At 39.6% G+C, this 13,840-nt stretch overlaps 1 long non-coding RNA gene across 1 annotated transcript; it reads left to right on the top strand.

Moving 5' to 3' along the window:
• Nucleotides 1–232: 232 nt before the first annotated feature.
• Nucleotides 233–8,700, top strand: LOC148034064 (uncharacterized). Its single transcript, XR_015691492.1, has 4 exons — nucleotides 233–512; nucleotides 1,949–2,084; nucleotides 2,190–2,276; nucleotides 8,683–8,700. It is a non-coding gene; the product is annotated as an uncharacterized LOC148034064 (long non-coding RNA).
• Nucleotides 8,701–13,840: the final 5,140 nt, after the last annotated feature.

Below are 13,840 nucleotides of genomic sequence, written 5' to 3'. Positions count from 1 at the left end.
ATATGTACTTGGGTGTGGTGGGGCTTGTAAAAGCTTTGCCTACCAAAGATCACTAGTAGGCATTGGTCACTGTCTACAGTACATGTGCTATTTCGTCTTATACCAAATACCTCTTGGGCACGATGTAGGGTTTTAGCGATCATCTTACCAAATACCTCTTGGGCATGATGTAAAATTGTTAGGGTTTTAGTGATGGTGTATGATCTTCTGCCTTAGACAGAGAGACTAGGGTTTTGGTGTAGCGATAAACCTCGTGCTCCTTCCTTGCACGCCGCCCTACTATTTATGGTCTGGTTTACTACCTATGCCCTGGCCTGGCTTTTCTAGCATTCGTGTGTTCTTTTTTTTTTGCACCACATATTTGGCATCCTTAAAAAAAGAGAGCTTTCAAGCCACTTGCATGGCCCAGCGGTGGACCTGCGACGGGCCTTTCTACTCTGGGACTCCATTGCAGACGCAAAAGCCTCTACCCTAGCAGCAGTGGAATAATTCATAGTTGGGGTGCTGACCTAGTGAGTAGTCGCCACATTATGAATTCTCTCTGCATGCTTGCTGATTATTTTTGTGAAGTCCCAATCACCTTCTTTAGCAACAAGGCTAACGGATTGGCCAAAGGTATAATGATGTTGTCTATCACCACAACAATAACAACAAAGCAGTCTATCTTGGGTGATCTTGTATCTGTAAGCACAAGCTTTACAATGCCCAGCCTCCATTTGAGTTAAAATAGTGGATGCCATTAGTGACTAACTATACACTACATGCCTATGGAAAAGGATGCAAATCCATTGTTTTTATCCAAACTCAAAGGGATGCTGGTGAAGTCTGCACACTTGAATTAGTTGATGGCTTGTGAGGCACTACCTACTCAATTTCATCATACTCAAAGAGAGAAGGCTTTAACTTCCTTTAGAGATGGAAGGATTGTTGTGTTGGTAACAACAGATGTGGCAGCCCCATGATCTGAACGTTGCTGATGTAGACCTGGTAAGAGTTTTTCTTTTTTTGAAATCTTTAGTTCTAGAACAAAATAGGGTACTCAAAGCAAGGGGGCGTTTCACATATATAGCTCCTTTCCTAATTGGATGCTATCTAGACTCTTGTGTAGAAGAAAAGCTTTGGCCAATGTCCACAAAATACTAAGGTTTAGTGTCAAATGAACTATTAGGAAAGATACTCAACCTTTTTGGAGAAAAGGTTTCCTGCTTTTCAAACTACTGCAAAATCTAAGAAGAACTTGCAAATTGTCAATGTTGAAGGTTTTCATATCAGCCTTGAAACGTTTTTCCCATGACGTTTGTTTAGGTTGATCATTAGAGCTCCCTTTTCTAGCCTACTGGTGTTTTCTGTACTCGTGGATGGAAATGAATGTACCTTTTTCAGGAAGGTTACTGAGGTACGAACCATATTGTTTATGTAGGTTGTTCATTATGAAGTTGTAAATGATGTTGAGGTATTTCTACATCGTTCTGAGCAAAGAAGTCAAGCTGGCAAAAAAGGCACTATGATTCTCATGTGTACTCATATGCAAAAAGTTGCACTTGACCTTCTTGAGCGTGAACTAGGGTTCAAATTTGATAATATAGAATCTCCTGCTATGGAGGATGTAATAAAATGCTTAGTAGAGCAAGAAGTTTTTAAGATACAGAATGTAGCTTCAGAGTTAAGGACATTTTTCTTTTTATTGCTGAGAAATTGTTGTTAGAACAAGGGCCAAGAGTGCTAGCTGCAGCTCTGGCTCAAATGTGTGATTATAATCAAATTCCTCACTTCATGGTCTTTAATCTCATAGGAACAGGTATCAAGCTTATACTTTGCCTTGAGGCTCAAATGTGATATGGGTTGTGAATTACATGTACATCTCTATCTAGTTTCATGATGTAGGTAGTCTAGATTCTAATGCTATTCCATGCAGTTTAATACCTAACACATAATTTCTTTTGGTTAGGGATGGATGACACTGAAGATCACTTTTCCAAGATAGAATGATGTTACAATGGACACGTTGACCTGTTACCTGGGGCAAGTTTATCCTGCTGCCGCACTTAATGTTCGCATAATTTCCTTGCTAACTAACCAGTGAGGTAAGGACCACATTGGCTTAAGGGTACTTTACTAGCTAGATGATTGCTTGTCCAATGCCCTTGTTCTCTGATGTTCTTTGTTTGATGTGATCTCCTAATGGACAGGTGCAAGGTGAAATTTTTGACCTACCAGAGAGGGTTGCTAATGAAATTCTATCAAGAAGATTAGATTCAATAGAAGCTATAAAGAAGGTTATTTACTTTTCCTTTTTTAGGTTTAATGTGCCATGATTTTCAAAGAGCTTTCTTTCCTGCTATAGATAGCGCATACATGCTACACTTGTGAGTCTCGTGTGCATAGTAATTGTTTTACCCTATTTGTAAAGTTTATATCTGCACATATCTCAACTAAAACTTTGCTACTGTTTTGGTTGGATATATCGTGGCGTTTAATATGGGTATCTGAAATAACATACATCTGAGAACAAGATGGCTCACCTGAATTTGCAAGATCGACTAACTTGTACAGTTATGTATTGTACTGCTTTGTAAGTACTTGTAAATTCCAGCAGCACCTCTATACTCAACCTCTGTACTCGAAAAAGCAACTGTAGATTGCTTTTTGCGGCTCCAAGCAACTACTGCACTACCAAGAGAGAACATGTATCCGCTGGTAGATCTTCTATAAGACATACTACCAGCCCAATCTGCATCTGTGTATCCAAACACTTGTACATCTGTATCTACCTCATAGAAAATTCCTTAATGTAATGTGGACTTCATATATCTCAATATGCGTCTAACTGCATCCAAATGTGGCTTTCTAGGTACTTGCATAAGCTGACTCACAAGACTGTAGCTCAAGTCTGGCCTTGTAATGGTCATGTAGATCAAACTCCCCACTATCCTCCTGAACATAGTAGGGTCTTCTATCTCATCTCCAACATCAGCACTCAGCTTTACATTCTGCTCCAACGAGACTGAAAGTGGTTTGCATGCTGTCATACTATACTTGGACAACATATCCAAGCCATACTGTCTTTGGGACAGCCATATACCATAATCACATCTGATTACCTCAATACCAAGGAAGTACCTTAGCTCACCTAAATCCTTCATCTCAAACTTCTTCTTCAAAAAATCCTTGACTTCAGCAATCCCACTATTACTATCACCTGTAATAATCAAGTCATCCACATAGATGACTATGATGACCAAACCTGCATATCCCTTTCTCACATAAAGTGAGTGATCAGCATCAGAAATATAAAAGCCAATATTGACAAGATACTCTCTGATCTTGTCAGACCATGCTCTAGGTGCTTGCTTGAGCCCATAGAGCGCCTTCTTCAACCTGCACACATATGTGGGATGCTCTAAATCTTCATAACCTGATGGTTGATCCATATACACTTCTTCCTGCAAATCACCATGCAAGAAGGCATTCTTCACATCCATTTGTTGCAACCTCCAACCTTTGGCTACTGCCAAAGCAATCACACATCTGACAGTTGCCATCCTAGCAACTGGACTGAAGGTTTCTTCATAATCTATGCCATATGTCTGGGCATAGCCTTTTGTAACCAGCCTAGCTTTGTACCTACTAATAGAACCATCTGCATTGTGCTTAATCTTATAAACCCACTTATATCCAATAGCTTTCTTGCCCTTCGGCATTGATACTAGATCCCAAGTCTTATTGGCCTCTAATGCAATCATCTTCTCATCCATTGCTGCATCCCAATGAGCATGACCAACAGCCTCCTCAAAACATGTGGGCTCAACATCCTCAACTAGTTTCACCATATAAGCATAATGGTGAGCTGCATAACCTTCAAAACCAAATCTTTTAACAGGGTATCAGACCTTGCTAGATCTGCGTACCATCGGATCACTCAATGGAGCCTTTACATTACTATGAGCTCTTTGTACACCTGATGTCCTGACAGAAGGAATACCAAGCTCATTATCCAAGCTCTTTGAGCCACTGGAGTCTCCATCAAGAACTGCATCAATGCCATCTGACACTTTATTCTTTCCTTTGTCTTTACCTGTAGTGCTCCTAGATGCAACTGAAGATGTAGAGATACTCCTTAGTCTCCCAGACCAAGGACTATCAGATGATGTCTCTGGTCCACTAAGAGTTCGTGATTCTTGCTTTTCAGCCGACACATGAGTGTCATGATCATGATCATCATCCAATGCATCACCACTAGATGCATATCAACTACTCATTTCATCAAAGATAACATCCCTGCTCACTCTGAACTTACATGTGACAGGGTTGTAACAGCGATACCCTTTCTGCTCTAAAGAGTATCCAATAAAATCACATTTTTCTACCTTTTGATCAAGCTTCTTCCATAGCTCATCTAGCATATGAACGTATGCAACATAGCCAAATACCTTCAAGTGCGATACATCAGTCTTCTTTCCAGTAAAGCATTCTTCAAGAGTTATCCCATGAACTGCAGCTGTGGGAGTTCTTTTCATAATATAAACAACAGTATGAACAGACTCAGACAAAAAATGCTTAGGCATATTCTTTTTAACCATCAAGGCGCGTGCAACTTCTGCAATATGCCTGTTTTTCCTTTCTGCAACCCCATTTTGCTGTGGGGTATATTTGCATGTGAACTGTCTCTTTATCCCATGAGACCTCAAAAAATCACTGAACTCATTTGAGAGGTACTCTCCCCCTCCATCTAACCTCAAGCACTTTACTTTCAAGCATGTTTCTCTTTCAACTGCAGCCTTGAAAGTTCTAAAGTGCTCAAACGCTTCACTCTTTTCCTTCATAAAATATACCCACAGCTTTCTAGAATAATCATCAATGAATGTAACAAAGTATGAACTGCCTCCAAGAGATACATTTTGTGTAGGCCTCCAAATGTCTATATGCACAACATCAAGGATATTTCTGCTTACATCTCTATCATGTAAAAAGGGTTGTCTTGCCTGCTTACCAAACTGACATGCTTCGCATACCTTATAAAATTCTGCAACTCTAAATGTAGGCAAACCTGTAACCAACCCTTTGGACTGCATTAATTTCAGCCTTTGTACATTTGCTTGTCCAATGCGTTTGTGCCAAATTTCAATATCTACAACGTCCTGTACCACGTCCTCTTGAATGTGTTGTACCTGATAGTGACAACCAGCAAAACAGGATCTGGTAGTGACAACCAGCAAAACAAGACCTAGTAGTGACAACAGCAAAACGTTGTCACTACCACGTCCTGTACCACGGCCTCTTGAAGAGAACCTGCCACATCCCCTTCCTGAACTGGAGTAGAAAGCTTGGACATGTTCACTACTTCTTTCAGATGTCTCACTCTGCATGTTGATCTCTTCAATGATCATAAGGGAGACCAACTCATCGAAATCTGAAAATGGCTTTCTGACATATACGGAAGTTACAAAAGACTTCCAAGCCTTTTCATTGTTAAGTCCATCCAAGGTAGATGACACCAAATCATCATCATCGGGCATTGCATCAATCGCTGCCAATGCATCTGCAATGCTCCTTACCTTCAGTGCATACTCATTAATAGACATCTTCCCTTTCTTCACTGTATCCAACTCTTGCTTGAGTTGAATCTTTCGTGCCTTTGTATTTACGGAAAACATACTTTCAAGTATGGTCCAAGCTGCATATGAATTCTCTGCATTTCTACTATGTCCCAGCATATTATTGTCAATTACTGCAGATAACCAATACATGACCTTCTTGTCTTTTGCATTCCATTCCTTCCATGCCTTTGTCTCTTCTGGAGTTGGAGGATCACTCACTTTTGGCTCCTTTTCTTCACCTGAAACAAACTCCTAGAGGCCTTTTCCAATAAGGAAGTTCGTGACACAGAACTTCCATGAAGGGTAGTTGTTCTTGTCAAGATTCTCAACGATGGGGCTTCCACTGTTCTCTACCATTATCACAAAACTAATCCCAAACAGCAAGCAAATCTTCTGCAACCCTTGACCTGTAGTGCACAGCAATATACTAGATAGCCTTTTTTACTGTCTGCTCAACAATACATACAATCTACAACCTGTTTGCAGATAAACCTTATGTTTGCTTACTACAAACACCTCAAGAATTACAGATTTGCAATCTGTAACCTGCGCATCCACTTACGGTCAAAACAGCCGAAATCACAGTGTATCTTGAAACTGTTGTCCGCAACCTTGCAGCTCTGAAACGGGGCCTGAAATGGCCTCAGATGCCCAAAATAACTGCGGATAAGGCCTAAAGGACTTATCTACAGAATACACAATGCTCTTCGCACACACCAAATCTCACTGCAATCTGAGATTTTTGCTCTGCCCTGCTTTCAGTGCGTCCACATGCACTATCCAAGAGAAAGAGTGGAAGGATGGGAGAGCTTCTTACCCGTGGCTTGCTTGCTCAAACCTTGCTTCTTGTCCTTCACTTCAGCCTTCGAAATCAACCTCTCTCAGTGGTGCGGCTCTGATACCATGTCAAGAATCACGTGATGGGGGGACTTGCTCAAGATGTTGCGCCGAACACACACAGAATGCACAAAGAGAAGCTCACTCAAGAGACAAGAAGAGATATGGAGGCCAAAACGTTTTCTTGCTGGTTTCTTCTTCTTCTTCCACACTCTTTACAATGTACACAAAGTATAGATAATATACAACATAAAGGAAAGTGGCCTACTAAGTCAAACAATGCATAACCGACTACACTAGTCGACTAGCGCTATAACTATGCTAGCTGTAAGTAGGTGTAACAACCTGAATATAATAAGTAATGAGTCAATGGCCATATGAGAGTCATAATGACCACCGACGTGCTAAGTGTAGACGTGTGGGACCCATCTAACCAAGCGGTCCATCATCAATGTCCGCATGTGTTGAGCTTGTTATCTCAACATACCGGGGGTCTGATGACAGATTCGATAGACTTAGGTCACCATCTCAAGTTTACATCCCACCATCGCCATCTGAGTCTTGCATGGTCTCTCCTTGGGAAGGAGGAGACACCCCATTGTCATTAGCTGAGTCTCGCATGGTCTCTCCTTGGGAAGGAGGAGACACCCCATTATCATCACGCTGCGCATCCACCACTGCAAAGCCACTTTGGAGTGTCCTAATTCTATCACTTTTCTCTTTTGTGCTTAAAAGCTATTGGTGTTACAAAATATTTAGAGTCATGCCATCTTTTACATGCTAAAACCTTCAAACAGGGTTTGGAAAGAGAGCTTTTTGTGGCCAATACACTTGTGGACATGTGTGGTAAATGGGGATTGCTTGCAGAAGCACGGCAAGTGTTTGATAGGATTCATATGAAAATTGAAAGTTCGTGGAATGCATAAACCATAGAATATGCTGAACATGGATTTGGTGAAGAAGCATTGATGTGTTTCAAAGAAATGTAGCTCACAATTAACAAAAAGAGGATTGGAAGGAGATGTTTATGTAGGTAATGCATTGGTTGATATCTACATTAAATGTAAGTCATTTGATCAAGCATAGAATGTGTTTGATGGCCTACTAGATCCAGATGGAATTGCATGGAATGCATTGATTCCAGGATATGATGAACATGGTCTTGATGATGAGGTGCTCATGGTTTTCAAAGAAATGTAGCTGGAAGAATAGTCATTGTGGATGCACTTATGTATGTTTTCATCTTGAAAGCTTGCAGTACACTGGGAGCTTTTGAATTAGGTGAATTCACACACTCTAAAATAGTGAAAAGGACAATGGAAAAAGAGCCCCACTTACACAAAGGACTAGTTATTATTTATACAAAATGTGGCTTGCTCTAGTAGAGGAAACCAAGGCATTTGGCACTTTGCCACTTCAAGATACAATTGTATGGAATGCACTGATTGTGCATTATATAGAGCAAGGGCTTGAGGAGGTAGTGTTGAATTCATATCAGCAATTGCAATTGGGGGAACTTCTCCTGTTTCTGTTACCTTTGCTTGCAGCTTGAGAGCTGATATCACTTTAGGAATGTTAGTAATAGGCCAAGAACTACATGCAAAAGTAACCAAAAGGGGATTAGAACTAGACTTACACATAGCTAGCATGCTTGTGGATATGTATGGATCTAGGTCTGATGAGGAAATGTCACAATCTCAGCTTCTCCAATTGGATGATGCACCTGTACATGCAATTATTTGTAGCTTGAAAGCTTGTGGTACCATAGGAGCCTCAAAAAGGGGCCTAGAAATACATATTGGGATAGTTAGAAGGGGGTTAGAAAGTGAACTTTTTAGGCCGTACATTGGTAGATATGTACAGCAAGCATGGCATGGTTGCAGAGTCTCAAAAAGTGTTTGAGAGTATGCTAGTTTGAAATATTGTGTCATGGACTGCATTGATTGTAGGATGCACTAAATATGCAAGTAGTGAAGAAGTTCTGGGGCTCTTCAAACAAATGCAACTAGAAGGTGTACCTGCAAATGAAATGACATTTTTTCTCTGTTTAAAATCATGTGGTGCCCTAGAAGATATAAAAAAAACATGCCAGATATTACATAGTTACCAAGAGACTGGACAGAGAGCTTCATATTGGTAGTTCATTAGTGCAGATGTACATCAAATGTGGATTTCTTGTAGAGGCATCCCAAGTGTACAATGAACTACAAGCTCCTGAACCCTTTTCATGGACTATATTGCTTGCCAGGTATGCTGATTAGTGAGGATGCTGAGAAATTATTTCAACAGATGGAGTGGGGGGGCAAACTGCTTTGATTCTAGCATGTTTTTCTGCATTCTTAAATCATGTGGGAGTGTAGGAGCTTTTGAAAAAGGGCAAGAGATACATATCGAGATTATCAAAATAGGACGTGAAAGGGATACATATGTTAGCAGCACACTGGTGGATATGTATGCCAAAGGTGGGTTGATTTCAGAAGCATGCTAATTATTTCAGAGCTTGTGCTTGTGTTGGATGTGAATGGCCTTCTTACGGACACTTACCTTGACATCGAGCGACTCTTGAAAAAAGCACCAGATGCCAAACTTGGCAAATGCTTTTCATTAAGTTTTTTAAAAAAGCACCATATAAGCCACCATATTTGGATCGGACCATATTCAGCGATTGGGATCATGATGGCATCATATTTGCAAGCAGGAAGGTGGTGTGGACAATATCTCTTCCTCATGTGACAAAGTCAAATATTCTGTAAGCCCATGCGTCTGATTGTGTATCGTAGAGCACTGTCAGCATCATTGTAACGACAATCCGATTACAGAGGTGATAAAGATAAAGCTCTCATATATCTGATTGCTTGTGACAGTCTCCTCGGGTCAAGGTTCCCTCTCTCATTCCTAGATTTCTATAGATCAAGCTCGCAATTAAGAGACATGGTGACTACTGACACTACCAATATGCAGGCTAAATTTGTTCTTCTAGGCAACTTGGAAGCTCGTAAATCGAGCCTTGTATTGCGCTTTGTTAAAGGGCAATTCTACGATTACCAGGAGTCCACAATTGGTGTTGTTTTTTTCTCTCAGACACTTGCAGTTAATGAGACCAGAATGAAGTTTGAAATTTGGGACATTGTTCGCCAAGAGAGATATGTATCATGAGCACCCTTTTACTATAGAGGAGTGTCAGCTCCAGTTGTAGTTTATGATATTACAAACCAGGAAACATATCATAAAGCTCAATTTTGGGTCAAGGAACTTTAGAAACATGGAAGTCCAAACATTGTCATGGCACTTATGGGAAATAAAACAGATTTTAATGCTTCATGAGTTGTTGCAATCAAAAATCTTAGAGCTTTTGAGAGTTGATCTTACTTTTCAAGACAAAGAAACAAATGAGAGTTACCATTCTTCATCTTGTCTTTAACATGAAAGCGCTCTGAATTCTTGGTATCGTTGAGGACCTTCAGCATATTGGATTTGGAATAGAGTTTTACATCCAATACACAGTGTTCTGATCGTATTGATAACTATACTGGTTTTGAGTGCCTATCATGTGTTGATTCATCACTTCAAGTTGGAGCACTATAAACTTCTGCCAGTCTGATTGTATTGACAGCTATATTGGTTTTGAGTTCCTATCATGTGTTGATTCATTGCTTCAAGCTGGAGCACTATAAGTGTGTGATTGCAGTGGACTACCATGTTATGTGCAATGAAGTCAAAGAGTTGGAATGAGCATCATGGAGTATGAGCACAGCTCAGAGATGTATTAAGAATTTGTTTCAAGCATTGAGTAGCACGGCGAATTCGAGTTTGTGTAAACAACTTTTGTGAATCATTAAATCAATTCGTTTTGAGTTCTTTGAGTGTTTGCTTTCTTTCATGCTTGTGATCTCGAGTAAACAGAGGCCCGGTGCCTTCTAGAAAATCAAACCGCGAGATGAGACTTCTCAATCCGTCTCGCACAACATAGCAAAGGTATTTTAGTTTTTATTTTCCCTGTGTAGCATTTGATTGGTTTTTAGTGTCTATTGGAATGCAACACAATATTAGTGAGTTTGAGAATCTCCCAATTCCCATTTTTTGAATACTAAAAAGGTGGCACCCATATAACATGCCTATAAGTTTCTCAAAACCATATGATGTGACCTATCATTGGAGAGCGCTTAAAAAATGGAATCTATTGAGCTATAGAGAGCTCCATTTGGAGTTATAGTGTTCAAGTTATGACAAATCAAAAACTTTGGTAATTTTTGTGTTTGCAACGTCACCGTCTCCGTGGGACAAATATTCTCCATCTCCAAAACCCATCAAGGCTAGTGGTGGGCGGTCCCTTAGAACATCTCTTACTCAAGGAAATAGGAGGTCTCATCATTTATAGTTTTAGTTACAAAAAAATCTTATGAAGAGGTAAGGAATATTTGTAAACTAGGATGAGTTGCCTTTGCACTTTGATAAGTTGGCTATCTAATAACAGGGGCAATAATTTATTGCAGTATTTATTGTTTCATAACAATACAACTATCAACCCTTACATTCACTTTGGCCAGAGATCTGTGTGGCCTAGGGGCTTCCCTCTAAAATCTGTAAGCAACATAAATGCACAGATTTGTCATGGACATGTGCCAAGTGGAAAACAATTTACTCAGCAACGGATTAGCCAATGGGTTCCCTGACCTTGACATTGTTTTCTATAATAATCAAAAATCAAAATCTGAGTTGTTTGATATCAAGATTGATACACATGCCCCTTCGTGTTGCACTTCCACAGGGTATGATGGCTCCCATTAATCATCTCAATACATTGTTCCATTCTCAGGCTTTCTGGGCACTCATGCTTCCTGTATCAGTAAACCCTCGAGTTTCATACATAATGAGGGGATATGGGGCGCAAAGACTCTTATGGGAGATTGGGGTTTATGTGACACTATATCCACCATTGATTGATCGGCAAGATACCTTGAAGCCACATTTCTTTGAAGATGAGAAGGAATTACATGACAGTGTTGACACACTGACTGACTTTTTGGTCTCTTGGAGATCAAAGAAGGCAATCTTCTTTAAACGAGTTGTTGATCTAAGCTATTCTATGGCTCAAGCAGGTTTTTGGACAGCTCAAGCTGTGGGTTATACTATGGCTTGGATTCAGGATCTTGTTTCAATGGGCTATACCCAACTGAGAATGTTCATTCTTGAAATTGATAGGGGAAAGCTCTGATAGATCAGTCATCAGTATGTTGGGAGTTCATACCTTTGGTACTCCCATCCACATACCTTGGTGTGGTTGAAGCTTCAACAGTAGGCTTTGAATATGGAAATTTTCTAGATGGAGAAAGTTTTACGGGGATGTTGTCTTAATCATGTTCTGTGATTGGCCAGATAATAAAACAACACTTGGATGGAGAATGCTTTATGGCAGAATTTTCAAAATTGTGGTTATACTTTCCAAACAAAGTGATCTAGCTTTTGGAGTTGAAGCAATTGAAGAATGGCAAGCATACAAGTGAGTGAAAGAAATACTCTTTTACCTCAATGAAGATATACATGCTGAAATTTATCAAGACATTCAAATAGCTTGTGTTTGTAGTTCATATCATTTGTTTGTGAAGGTCTAATCCATAAACAAAATCTTGCCTTGATGTCTTGGGAGGATTTTTAGTTCACAGGTTTATGAATGACATAATTATTGAGAAATGAAGCTATTGTCCTAGGGGGCGCCTTCTCTTTGGGCTTCTTTAGTCCATCTTGTATCAGTAGAGTTTCACAACTAAAGCTTTGAAAGTATCTGGTTCTATTATGTTGCAATGTTAATGCTACTAAAACATACTAGGATGCCTTCAAAAACATGATATGTGTCAGCAAAACTGAAAGCAACTAAAACTCACAATAGGAATGGATGTCTAATGTGGGCTAGTTTTTTGACACTAGCTTCATTATATGAATTGCCAAAGAGTGGAGTGATAGTAACTTGCTTTGATGATGTTGAATATAGGACAATTAGAGGAGAACCATTTTATTACCAAAGAGTTGTTGACCCATGAGCCATGCAAGCATGCTTGGATGATGTTTTAGATGAGGAAAAAAACCCATTAACCATACTCTTGCCATTATTACAACATGCCCATACATATTCAAGTCTTGTGGAAATGACGAGACCTAGAGACAAAAGTGCTTCAAGCACTACCAAATAGGCCCTTCTTTAAACTTTTACCTCTATTGTGATTGCTAAATTTTGTAGAATCAATTATTAGCATTCAACTCTTTGGTCACCAAGGGATTAATATCAACCAAAATACATGATCTATATATCCCAAACATCCCAAACATTCCCTCTAGATGTTGTCGTCACAAAACCAATATCAAGTAGCTAGCTAGATGGATGATTCTACTTTTTAATGCACATTGGATTTTTGTTTGTTAACCATCACTTTTTCTTTTGCAGATGACTTTCTCATATCTTTGAGCATCATCCAAAAGCAGAGGGGTTCGTGTTTATTAAAGATCACATTAATTTGAATTATTGGAACTTACTGCAAGCCAATAAAACTAAATTTTGGAATTTGTAGAAGGTTAGTTTGTCAACTTTCTGCCTTGAAAATTAACTCCTTTGTGAATTTGACTTTAAAAAGATAATGTTCCTATTTTTTAATTTCATTTAATGTAGATTTTATGTGAGGATCAAGAGTTTGGTGTGGGGTCCAAGCCATTGCACATTATATAGATGGAATGATCTCATTAATCCTTTTTTTTAATTCCAATGGTTAAGACACATAGTGTTGGTAGTTGCTGTTCACAAGAATTTTCTCTCACTTTGGAGGACTTGCTATTTTCAATTGCAAACCTAGTGGTAAGCATGTTGGACAATGAGAAGCAGAACACCTTTGATCATAAACAAGCAATTATTGCAAAACTACTACATGTAGGGTAGAAAAAAAACTTGATGTTGCTGCATAGACTATGGGACATGTGCGCGATGAAGGATGGAATGGCTTCAAACTCTCAGTTTTTGGTGAAGAAATGTGCCCCAAGTGTTACTACCTTTGATGCAAGGCTCAACACCAAACTACAGTTGAGTGTCTTTGTCCTTCTCTTGCTAGTCATCAAGGGCTTCCAAGAACATCTTTCTGAGCCTTTAGTCATTCTTTGCTGAGTTTTCTATGAGGAAACACTGGTTTGCAAAGAATACATAGGGTGTGTGTGAACACAACTAACACATAGTGAACTTAGACAAGAATGCAAATGATATGAAGAATGAATAAATGTTGTAATGAATGAATGAAGGGAAGAGATATAGCTAAGCAAGCTCAAGGACTGGAGGTGGTAGAACCACCATTCTCTCTTGGGAACGGGCTGAAGGAGAGTGCTGGAGGATGTCCTTCATCAAGGTGTTGTCCCTTGAGAATGGATCT

This window comes from Lygodium microphyllum, chromosome 7, assembly GCF_053477565.2.
Source record: "Lygodium microphyllum isolate KBCC chromosome 7, Lygodium_microphyllum_v1.1.10, whole genome shotgun sequence".
Taxonomy (NCBI): domain Eukaryota; kingdom Viridiplantae; phylum Streptophyta; class Polypodiopsida; order Schizaeales; family Lygodiaceae; genus Lygodium; species Lygodium microphyllum.
The sequence above is the reverse complement of the archived record's forward strand: the minus strand, read 5'-3'. Positions and strand labels throughout refer to the sequence as shown.